The sequence below is a fragment of the Motacilla alba genome, chromosome Z (genome assembly GCF_015832195.1).
Source record: "Motacilla alba alba isolate MOTALB_02 chromosome Z, Motacilla_alba_V1.0_pri, whole genome shotgun sequence".
NCBI classification, from domain to species: domain Eukaryota; kingdom Metazoa; phylum Chordata; class Aves; order Passeriformes; family Motacillidae; genus Motacilla; species Motacilla alba.
Window position 1 is genome coordinate 3,178,926 of NC_052046.1, and position 12,293 is coordinate 3,191,218.

Here is a 12,293-nt window from a genome sequence, read left to right on the forward strand (position 1 = left end):
TGTGATACAGGGAAGTCCACCGTGATCAGCACTATGCTGGTCTTGGGATGCAATTTATCTCACCTAGACATGAGCTGGCCACCCTGGGTTCTCTTTGTGGCTGGTGAAGAGGAACAGGGTGTGCTGCAGAAGTTCATTTAACTGATATCAGAAGCTTGATTTAGGATGGTATCAGTTGTCTTTGAAAACATCCATGTTTTCTATCACAGAATGGAAACAGGGACTAGTTCAAGAAGCCAGATGTATTTATTCGGGTGATAATGAAGGATTGTTCTGTGGCTTGCCTCTTTTTCTCCAATATACTAGGTAAACTTGATCAATGTGATTAGTACTGTAAATTAAACTAGAAGGCTACAATGGAAAAAAAAAAAACAAAACATCAAATCTTAGGTTTCTGACTGTAAAATCTGTGAAATGAGATAATCTTACAAAAGCTCCCTATCCGATGAAAAGAGATTTACCATTTTGCTCCAGAAAAAGGACAACTGAGAAAAAATTATAACACTAACAAAGTCTTAATATTATTAGACAGCTGAACTCAGAGAGATTCCTGTAACATAATTGTCCTATTTTATTAATAGGTAAACACAGCTTTGAAAAGATGTGGGGAGCACTGGGAAATTATTATAATAATTTTCAGGAAGTTCTTCTACAGGGACTCATCACTTAGAAGAACATCAACATATGAAATATAGCTACATCCTCTCCCAAGCAGGATTGAAGACTCCCAAAATCTTTAGTTTGAATGGAATTCATTCAACAAAAAGTCACAGTAACAAGTAGCAATCTGTGAGTGCATACAGCTACATAGACAGAAAAAGGAAAAAAAAATCTTGGCATGTGTATGCTTTGAAGTTTTCCACATAACTAGTTTTTCATAAAGAGAGGCCACACAGGCTCTCTTGAACCCAAATCCTATGTCTGAAAGAGGTCATGTACAGAGAGCTTTCAGGGAATGTGTTTTACTCTTGTCAATATCATATTTATGTTTCTTACATGTACTTAAAAATAAATTTTTTTTATTTCCTTTTCTTGATTTAGACCAAACACAGTTCTTCAAATAATTAATGTCTTTACAGCTCAGAAATCCTGTATACAGACTTGCATCTGAATGTCAGCCTAATCATATCTTAAATAACCTTATTAATAACACTAAAGTATTTGCTAACTCTATCATCCATTAACTTTTTATGGTAGGTAAACACTTCATGTTTTACTGAGATGTTCAGAAAACATGTACAGAGGGACTAACTAGGTATGAGGGCAAGAGAGTTATCCTAATTTGTAATTTCCTGTTATTGTAAATTATACCTTCTCTGCATCTTTATGGCCTCCTTCTATGTTGAAATGTTACTACACTACTTTTCTCTTAACTTATGCACCTTCAGTGTTGTAAAAACTACCTAAATAGTCAATAAAAAATACAATGGCACTGAGTCAATCAACAGAACGGAGTAATCCCTACGGAGCAAACAAGCTAAAACACAACTGCACCATGTTGTCCTTGGTTGAAGATATGAATCAGAAAATTAAAAGTTTGGGGTTTTTTTCCTCCAGTCTTAGTTATTCCCAGCAGCTTAATTTATAGAAGAGTTACTTTGATGTTATCTCTAGTCCTGTAAAGAGGCTGCCAGTGCAAGAAGCGATGCTGTCTTCTGTTGCATTGGTAGCATGGGTTGCCCATGATTATCCTAAATGCACAGCAACAGAACAGATACTGCCAAAAAATTACTCTGCTTCTATTTATGAGAAAACATAGGTAAGAATGTGGATTTTTTGCTTGTTTGAGTTTTTGTTTCTTTCTTTTTGTTGTTGTTGTTGTTCTGTTTTTGTTTGTTTCTTTTGTGAAGGGTTTTTTTTTGTTGTTGTTGGGGATTTTTGCTTTTTTTTGTTTGATTGGTTTTTTTTGGTGTCTTTTTGTTTGTTTGTTTGTTTGTCTTGTGTTTTTAGTGGTTTTTTTTGTTTGTTTTTGTGTTTGTTTTCTTGGTTGGTTGGGGTTTTTTTTTCCCATGGGGAAGAGTATGACAGCTATGACAAGAGGGGAAGCTTAAAATCATCCCTCCCCACCACAAGCTAGGTGACTTCACCCAGGGACCTGTTGGCCCAGAGCTTCACAACTTTAGCAATCTCTGTGGGCTTTTTTTTTTTTTGTCTCTGCATTTGTGTAACCACTTCCTGAAGTGGATTACAATCTAGATTACATCTGACCTGCCTAGTAAATAACTCACAGCAAGCTGTGCTGATTTCAGCCCCTACTGTAAATTCACATTTGAAGGTAGAATTTTATAGGGAAGATAAAATTTTGGAAATAAAGCTCCTGACAGGGCCATCAGAATGGATCAGAAGCTGAGCAGAGAGGAAGCCATCATCTCAGTGATGGGGACACCAAAGAGTAGAGATGGAAAAATTTCAAGGCCAGTGTGGGTATTTTTTTTTTTTTTAATTTCTATTGAATTTTGTTATGCATGTTTGGGAATAAAATATCTTCTACAAGAATCCAGAATCCAATTTACCATTTTGGTAAATATGGTAATTTGATTCTAAGCTCATCTTAACACACAGCAGATAAAGAAGCAATCATAAACTATGTCATCATAAATAAAAGCATTATTGAGCTCAGGCAAAGAAAACCAATCAATAGAGGACACTCATCCTCAGTGAAAGCAGCTGCTAATGCTCTGTGGTTCCTGGTGGATACTCTGTCATTGTGTTTTAAAACCACAAGGAATTCCCTGTGTCATCAGCAATGACCACTTTATTTCTGGTGAATTAGGAAATTAGGAGGGCTAAGGGTGCATCTGAAATCCAGGGGCTCATTCATTTAGCCTATCTTCCAATGCAGGAGATCACATGGATTTCTCATGGATTTGGACAGGTTCAGAGAAAGAAAACTAGAACTTTCCTGCAGTTTCAACATACACATGATACCAGAGAGAATGTTGGAACTTGTTCTTCCAAATACAAGAAGGAAATTAAGAGCTGATTATCAGTTAAAAAAAAATAAATTATTGAGCTGGTTAGCAGTCACATTTTATGTCTATTCCTCTGGTTGCTTCAGTCAAAAATTGAAACTCCAAGGAAAACTTCTTCTAATTTTTCCAGGAGTGGTAAACTACTTAACATTAACTATATTGAGTATACTCTTTTTTTAAAGAGCAATTTTTTTCTGTTTAAACATAGCTCTATTCATTTTTCATGAGACAAGCTTTTTGAACATGAAGGGTTCCAACCTGAAATGAATAATTTTATCTATATTTAAAAAAAAGTAATTTTATTCAACTTGAAACCCCATATAAAACCCCCAACTCTCTCACCCCCAGTATTTTTACAGAATGAAATATTTTTAATGAATAAGAAGTTTCAGCAAACTGAATATTATATATGATAATTGTGCATTTCTACTATTTGTCCCATGATGAATACTATGCTGAGTACTATCAGATTCATTAAATCAGGCTCATTTAGTCCAAAAGTGATCAAACTTCATTTAAACAATGCAATTCCTTTTGAAAGTATTAGAGGGGAGAAGAACAACAAATTCAAATCATTCATTTCTCTCTTGCTTAATGAATTATTGATTTGTGCTTCCCTTTTGAATGATAGTGCTCTGATGCGATAAACATTGATTTGAATCTTTGTACAAATATTGTATATCATCAGCATGTTATGGCAACAGAATAATACACACTCAAATAGAGCTGAAGGGATGGAATGCCATGAAAAAACCCACCATGAGCTGCCACAGCTGTGTGTACATATGTGTGAGGGTGCACATGTAAAATAGCAACTAGAAATGAAAGTAATAAATAAATAAATGAAAAAACCCCAATAAATAAATAAAATAAATGAAACCCAGGGTGGAGGGGAGTGGGGTATGATAATGATGCAGAATTATAGAAAGTTTACATTTGGGTTAACGCTGAACAGACAACCTTGGAAATGAAAAATAATTACTTTGTACTACTGGTAATTCCTCTAACTTGACATTTCCTGCAGTCACGAGTGCAGAGCTGTCACAGGTTTAAAGGGAGAGCTCTCTCACACCCTGCTTGTGTTCAGCAGTTTCGCTTCGTGCTCAGCTATTCACACCAACGGGAGCTACACAGCCAAAAGACAAAAGAAAAGTGCTGAGAATGGTAAACACATAGATAATCCTGTCCACCAAACAATTTTGCATTTCCTTTATGCACCATTTATTTCAGACAAAAAGGCTGCTGAGAGATTTACGTCAACGTGATTTCCACAGCTCAGCTGCTCGAGTCTGGGGAGACGATTGAAGCGCTGAGCTGCACTTTCCTGGGGACCATTGCATCCCCCTGTCCTGCCTTGCTCTTCCTCAGGCCAGTTAATTTCTAGCATCAGCTGGGTGGTTTCTGGCAGCCTGGATGAGGGGAAGGATCCTGTGACTACTGTGAGGTGAAGGGACAAATCTTTTTTCCCTTGGAGAGCAGTGGATCCCCAGCAGTGGTGGTTCCTCCAAAGTGGGTGGGCTGGAAAGATGTTCCACCATCCCTCTCCTGAGCTCTCTGCAATGGAGGGAGCATGTCTCTAACATCTGTGGGGGAGATAGCTGTGCTTGGGGCACACAGAAGTCCAAAACATTCAGGTTTTTCATAACACAACCCAAAACATCCATATCTCAATGGAAAACCTTCATGCAAAAACCCCCAGATGAGTACGGCTGCAGTGGGACAGCGAGTGTTTGTGCTATCATACATTTTCACAGTGAATTAGTCTTGCAGCTAATGATCTATAACTACTACCCACCAGGGCAGCATTGAGATTTTTTCCTACAAGGCTACAAAGGGTGAGATCTGAATCAGCATTCAGGGACTAACCAGATCCAAACACGCAATCCCATCTCAACAGATTGCAGAGTGGGAGCAGGGAGACATGGAGGCTGAGCTCCTTCTCTCTGTCACATCACAAGTGTCACACCCAGTGTGGGCATTGTCATTTATCCTGCTGCATGACAAGAGCAGGATATGATTCCTGAGGGTAGGAAACAATCTGGCTTTCCTGTGACCACTCTCAAAGGCAACATGGGTGATTTTATCTTAAACTCCTGGCTTAAGGAAGTATCTGTAGGTAGAAGCTATGATAGGTAAATCAGGCTAGGTAAGGTGTGCAAATAAACATGTGCAAATTAATTTGTAAACAATATATAAACCTTTTTTTTTTCCCTGTACACGTGCTTTTGTGCATGGTTCTGCTCTTTTAAAGTGTCTTTCAATGGACTCAACAGAAAAAGACTCTCCTGAAAATTTTTGCAGGAGACAGTTCCCAAGGAGTAAGTGGCTAATTCAGAGTTGCCTTTTGCCTCTTCCTGTCTTGACAGAATCAGGTATCCTATTTCTATCACTCAATAAAAATTAGTTCTCCATTCCCAGAAAATGGTTCTAGTATAAATTGAGAGAATGAAACCCTTTTTTGTGGTTATCAGTAAAAAACCCCAAAAAGTCCATTTAAAACTTATTAGCAAGCATAAGAGGGCTAAAGAAGGCATAATTAATGTATTTTTTTTTCTTTTCCCACATATTTAACAGTGTTTTGGAACACGATCCATAACATACACAGCTCTGATTGTAAGGAGTTAGATCAACATCCTGCCCCAATGTTCTTACATATGGAGTGGGAAAACGAAACTTGAACCTTTAGTTTACAAGCAGCTGGGGAAAAAAATAGATCACAGGGTTGAAAACTTGCAATTATTATGGCATTTGCATTATGACAAATTTAAAAATGGCATTGCAGGTTACGGGCAGTGCTATAAAGCTGGTATTCTACGCTGCGTATTGCAAGCTCATTTAAAATGTACTCTTCCACGACATGATGAGAACACAAATTATAATTAGGAAAGTAACCCAAGCAGAAAATTAGTCTGCAAGACTAGTCTGAATGTGCTCCTGCAGACAAAGCCATCCTGTGTCCCAACTTCACTGTCTCAGTGTAGGGAGAGATTGATGCAGAAGATAAAGAGAGATACGGCTTTCCGGGAGGGGGAGAAAAATAGAAGGCTTTGCAAATATGATCCGTGGTGTTTCACTTGTGCAAACACACACAAAGAGAAGCCCCAGCAGATCCCATCTTTGCAGAGCTACCCAGAGCACAGGCTGTGCTGTACAGGTCTGTACCTGGGGTTTTGTTCCCATAATCCCATTCATAGGCAAAGCCCCACATTTATCAGCACAGATAAGGTCTGCTGACCCCATCCTGAACCCAGAGCCCACTTGCACTACTGAATGTACCTAACATTTGTAAGTAACAAAGGGTTAGCTGTAAAGGTAATGATGTGGGAGAAAAACATGGTTCAAAATTACATTATGAAACAAAAGGACTCACAATCCCCTTTCTCCGCCCCCCCCCCCCCCAAAAAAAAGTGAAAGTGTCAAAAGTTCTTGCTACTGCTAAGTAATAAACCATATACATGATTTGGAAAAACTTCTAGGCAAACAAGATACATATATGAAAACATGTGCATTTGAAGTTTTCTCTTCTGTAAATGTTTTGTGGGGTTTAAAAGCCAAATGGTTCTCTACAAATCGGTATCTCTGTACTTTTTCTAGATGGACTGTAACAATTCACTCTTTGGGAGATTATACCTACCTTTCAGATGTCTCTTCTTGTGTACTAGACACTGGTTACATTGCACTCAAAGGAAAGCTTCATAATTTTCTATTAAATATTTATTTGTATTTTCTGTGAGAGTGAGTTTTCTTGAAGATGCTACTTCATTTTAAGTACACCCATGACTTCCTTGTACCTTACAGGACTTAGCAGATTTATTCTCATTTAGAAAAAGACCAAAAGGAAACAAAAAAATTCTACTGAGGAGGCAAGGAGCCAGATCAACAGCTGGCATTAGAAAAGAATCGACAAACTAAACAAAACAAGAGGAACGGAGGTTGTAAGTGAGAGCAAAACCAAAAAACTCTTAGGGAAGAATTTCCCACCTGCTTTTTGTGGGACAGAAGTTACTTCGCACTTAGGACAGCATTTAAAGACACCAAAATACACTCAATCCAACTCAGATTTAAATTCATCACCTTGACTCAGCAAAATCCCAGATCATCTACAGCAGTTCCTGATGGTTGCTGGGGCTCTGCCACATTTATCTAATTATTATATTTTCTTTATTCTCATACTTACCAGCCAGTTGGAGAATCTCACTTCAATGGTGGAATGGTGCTGGGACTCAGACTCTGGTTGGTGACAAGGATAAGAAATCCAAACCAGGAAAAAAGCTCCAGGAAGGGTTTCTTGGACCTGAATGAAACAGCAGATTGATTAAGGTTAGCTTTTCCTCTCATTTAAAGGCTGTGGTGAATTTAAGTTTACTCATTTCACATTATTTCATATGTAAATTTAAAATATTTTGTTCTGCATCCCATATGTCCAAGAGCTTAGGAAAAAAGAATTATGATTTCACATACAATGCATGGTCTGAAACAGGGTGTGTATGAGTTTAGTGTGTATTTGAATCTGATCCTGGTCAGAATATTTCCCAGGAGCAATGTTTAATACAGGTTTCAATAATGTGTTTCTGTTCATTTGAGGGTGATTTAAAACCATGTCTGGAGTAAGCACATGTTTATTAACTGTTTTTTGGGGCACAGATATTTCCTGAATTGGGCTGTAGAAGAAACCACAATTTTTCAAAACCAAAAGGAAAACTCAAAGTAATTGCTTATATTTGAAGAGCAAATAAACATGCCTGAGGTCAAACCTCCTCTTTTAAACTTCATCACTGGGGTATGTGTTGTGAATTTGCAGTGCCCATTTTGAAAACTTTTAGGCATAGTATTTTTTTTTTTTTTGTATTCAAAATGTGAAAAACATTTATAGATGGAGAGCACCTCCATAATGAAAAAAATGGGAAAAGGAATACAAATTCCAATTTATTGCTTGTCAGAGCCCTCATGCAGGATTTAGTTTTAATGAAAAGGAAGAAATATACAATTATCAAAAACAAAACCAGCAATGATGACGTAGAAGATTTAGGCAACTTTGAGTTTCTTTGTTTGTTACTGATTCCTGAATTTTCATTCTTCCTCTATATATTTTCAGAGAATCTACTTATGAAAAGTAGCTATATGTTATGAGCTAATTAAATTTCAAAACTCCAGTCTGGTGACACTTACAGGATATTTAACACTTTCCCAAACTGTGACAGAATTTATATTCATGGATATCTTTTCAGGAACCTAATTTTAAGTTTAAAAATACTGACTCATAGCCTTCTTGAGATGTGTGAGAAATGTCCTATGGAACATTCATAAGATGACAACAAGAATAAAGGTGTTGGGTAAAAAAAAAAAAATCCTTGGAGAAATAAAAACCTCTCAGGAAAGGTATTAATCTGCTCATGCCAAACTGAGCAGCCTGAAACCTCCTTAGGTGAGGTTTTGACCCAAAGTGTGTCTTGGTTTGTACAGATTTACTGAGCTGGAACTCACAAAGTCTGACTTAGCAAGCCCTCAACTGAGGATGCACTTGCTAGGACATAGCCAGCAGGAGGGAAATTTGGTTATTAAGATTTTGTTATTGAACCAGGCAATATCACTTTGTAAAAGTTTTGCAGCTCCCTGGGTCCAAGAAGCAAGATAAACATTCCCCATGTAAAGAATTTTACATGGAGACAGCATTCAAGGTATCTGGTGCTTGTCATATTGACCTGGATTCAGGTGATAACACAATATCTGATTTTATTATGAACCAGAACCCCAAATGAAACTCAGACAAAACTAATTTAAGTACTAATAAGAATGGCTGAAAGTTAAAACAAAAACTTAAAAAAATTATAGAGCTGGTCTTACAGTTGTGCTTGCAGAGAGCAAGGCAGAACCAAACCTGGTTTTTTGCCAAAAAGCTGCTTATCATCTAAACTGCTTTGCAAGATTTTAGAAATTACTGTGTTACTCAGTAGAATTCTGAAAGCTTGAGAAATCACACTACAACATTTTTTGGCAAATTTTCCATCACTTGGTTAGATTGAAGAAATTAGAAATTCTGCTTTCCTGGGCTTTTCAGCACCTCCTCCTTTCAGCCCTCCTACAGATTAAAAATGGCATGATACAGCAAGACTGGCCAGGAGAAAAAATATGCAGAAACATGTCTCAGAGCCTCAGGCTTTCAAACTCCAAAAGACAGGGATGAAAGCTCCAGACTCGAGTGCAGCCATGCTATTAGCCCCAAGATTGTGTGTAATGTCCTGCTGAAAAATATTCCCTTCAATTTGAAACTCTCAAGCTCGCCTCCCCCTCGCTGCCCAGCTCCTCCAGTTTTAATTAATGACACAATTATGTACCTCCACCACAATTTAAGAGACCTTGCTCAGGCACTGTGCAGGAGCACCTGGAAGAAGACCTCCAGACAAATGAGAACTGCGATTGCTCTTTCTGTGTTAAGTCTTCTGTAAAAGGTATGTGGACATATAGAAGGGTCATTGCAGACTTCTTAAGTGAAATCTGTACTTGCATAAGTGGTCTTCAGCAGCTGACAAAGGCTGAAGAGGAGTTAGCACAAAAAAAGCTCAGATTCATTTCTACCTTCAGAGTACACCATTTCCTATCCAGCCTCTGAGTACAGAGCCTCCCCTGCCTTGTCCATGGGCACAATTCAGTAGTTCCAGTGAGTTATCAGAGGCCAAAATCATGTATCTGGATACAATTTAACTGTGTTGCCATTAATAATTTGCTTTGCCCCTCATGATTTGTTTTAGTTTTCAGTACCCCTAAGCTGGTCAGGCAGTCAGATTAGATGATCAATGGAGGTCCCCTGCGACAGAAATATCCTATCCTATCCTATCCTATCCTATCCTATCCTATCCTATCCTATCCTATCCTATCCTATCCTATCCTATCCTATCCTATCCTATCCTATCCTATCCTATCCTATCCTATCCCATCCAATTGCCAGCCCCAAATTCAGATCAGTACTTTACCAAAAGCTTCCTGTCTTCATCTGGAGCTTCTTGCCTCTGGGAATGCAGCTTTAAGAGCCAGGCACTGTGAGGCTGGGGGTGAGGTGCCCCAGCCTGATCTGAGAGCTTCTCTTGACATCCATCTGATGTTGTCCCTTATCTCCATCTCCTGTACTGACATATAGATCCTGCTACATCATTTCTGTCCCTGACCACTATCAGTAGACTTCGATTTACTGATTGCCTTATCTTTGCTACAGCCTCATTTTACTCAATACACCCTGCAAGTTTTCAACCTCTGCTGGTCCCACAAGGGCTTCTCAAGACAGCGTGTGCCAATAAAATGTCTGGGTGAGGCTGAAATGTCCCAGAGAGATAGGAAAAGGTTGGTTCTCTGGCCTGTGACACAATGTTATATCAAAGCTGCCTTGCTTATAGGTAAATTCCCTTTTGCTTTACTTCAGAGAAGCCTCTGACCGAGTAAAGCTAAGCTAATTTTTTCTCCAAAGGAAAGGAGGGGAAGCATGTCTATAAATTGTTTTACTCTGCTTGGCCATCATTGTTAAGCAGACACTTTTAACTGAAAAAATCCCCAAAAGAACAATCACTGTGGACTTAACAGCAGAGAGAGGAGACAGGGGAATCTATAACCCCACTCATGACTGGATTATCACAGATCAAGGCAAACTGAATAACCAAATACTTTCTTTCTCTTTCTTTCTTTCTTTCTTTCTTTCTTTCTTTCTTTCTTTCTTTCTTTCTTTCTTTCTTTCTTTCTTTCTTTCTTTCTTTCTTTCTTTCTTTCTTTCTTTCTTTCTTTCTTTCTTTCTTTCTTTCTTTCTTTCTTTCTTTCTTTCTTTCTTTCTCTCTTTCTCTCTTTTTCTCTTTCTCTCTTTCTCTTTTTCTCTCTCTTTTTCTCTTTCTCTCATTCTCTTTTTCTGTCCCTCTCTTTTTTCTCTCATTTTTTTCTCTCTTTCTCTCTCTCCTTCATTCTTTATCTCTTTCTTTCTATCTCTTTCTCTCCCTTTCTGTCTTTCTGTCTGTCTTTCTCTTTCTCTCTTTCTCTCTCTTTCTCTCTTTTTCTCTTTATTAATCTGATGTTACCTCAGTGCTCAGGTGCAAGAGACAGATGACTAGAAGATCCTTACTGAAACATAAAATGGGAGAGTGAGGAGTGAAAAGAAAGAGAGAAACATCTCTAATCCTGTTTTATATAAAACTGGTTTCCAACATATTGCAAATCTACTTCATGTCCCTTTAAGAATACTCTTAGTTTATAAAAGCTAACAGCATTAAAAATACAGTAATTAACATGTTCATAATGTAAATGCTAATAATTTAACATGTCAAGCATCCTCATCCCCTACTGAATCAATATGAATTATTAAAACCGACTCTTTAAGACCTTTAAAATCAACTCTCAAAGCATGCACTAACAATTACACCGTTGGCATACAGGAGCACCAAGTTACAAATTCATGTGTAAGACTGTCTGACACACTCGTTCTCTTTGATGCAAAAAACCAAAAGCCAAAAAAACCCTCCCCCCAAAATCTTATGCTTGGAACTGCATAATCTGCATGCATAAGTGAAATTTTGGGGTTTTTTTCCTCTGAGATTTTCTGAGTTTCTTAGACATAAACCTTATTGAGAGGTTATAGAGTAATTTTTTCCATTAATAAGTTCTGTGACAATGCAAAATGTTCCTGAATCAATAAGGAACATCAAAACAACAAAAAATTAGTCTAATAAAGTAAAAGTTCTTAGATTTAGACCAGTTTCTCTCAAGGTTGTTGGTCATGGAGAAGACACTAAAAAATTTATTATAAATGTCATAAATAAAGAGTAGCCCTTAATGGTTATTCCCATGTTTACTGCATAAAAGAAAAGAATAAACTTTGGGTTTTTTTTCAAACATCTGTGAAATAAAGACGGAATTATTAGACAAATGCATCTCTTACCTCACAGCCTGCTCGAGACACTTTGGGAAAGGCTCACAAAATCTCCTTTGTGTTTATATATGGAGACTCAGCCAAATGCCTGCAGGAGATGGCTGTTTCCTGGTCAGCCCATTGAAAGAAGATGGCAGATATGACCTCTTTTTTCATTTGTTACAGATACAAAATAAAGTTTTGCAACTGAGTACAAAACCCATCGCATCAACTGCGGCTTTCAAAAACTTTTCCTATCAAATTGTGCAACGCTTGTGTTAACATCTTGCTCCACTTGAACAATCAGATAATGGACTGGAGGCCAATAGGCCAGAGGTTGTTCTTCCTTTGGGAGAATGTTCTGTACCCAGGAATTTCACTGATAGCTGTTTTTCACAGTGACAGGGTACCCACTACATCCAGACCAGAGTTTCAGCCCT

General features: G+C 37.8%; 1 long non-coding RNA gene across 1 annotated transcript in view; it reads right to left on the bottom strand.

The window, feature by feature from the left end:
* LOC119695837 overlaps positions 1-12,067 on the bottom strand; it is a 260,999-nt gene extending 248,932 nt beyond the window's left edge. The window contains exons 1-2 of the long non-coding RNA XR_005255405.1: positions 11,884-12,067; positions 7,150-7,266 (exon numbers count right to left, since the gene is read on the bottom strand). This is a non-coding gene — a long non-coding RNA (uncharacterized LOC119695837). The remainder of the gene's footprint in view (positions 1-7,149; positions 7,267-11,883) is intronic.
* Between the last annotated feature and the right edge of the window lie 226 nt (positions 12,068-12,293).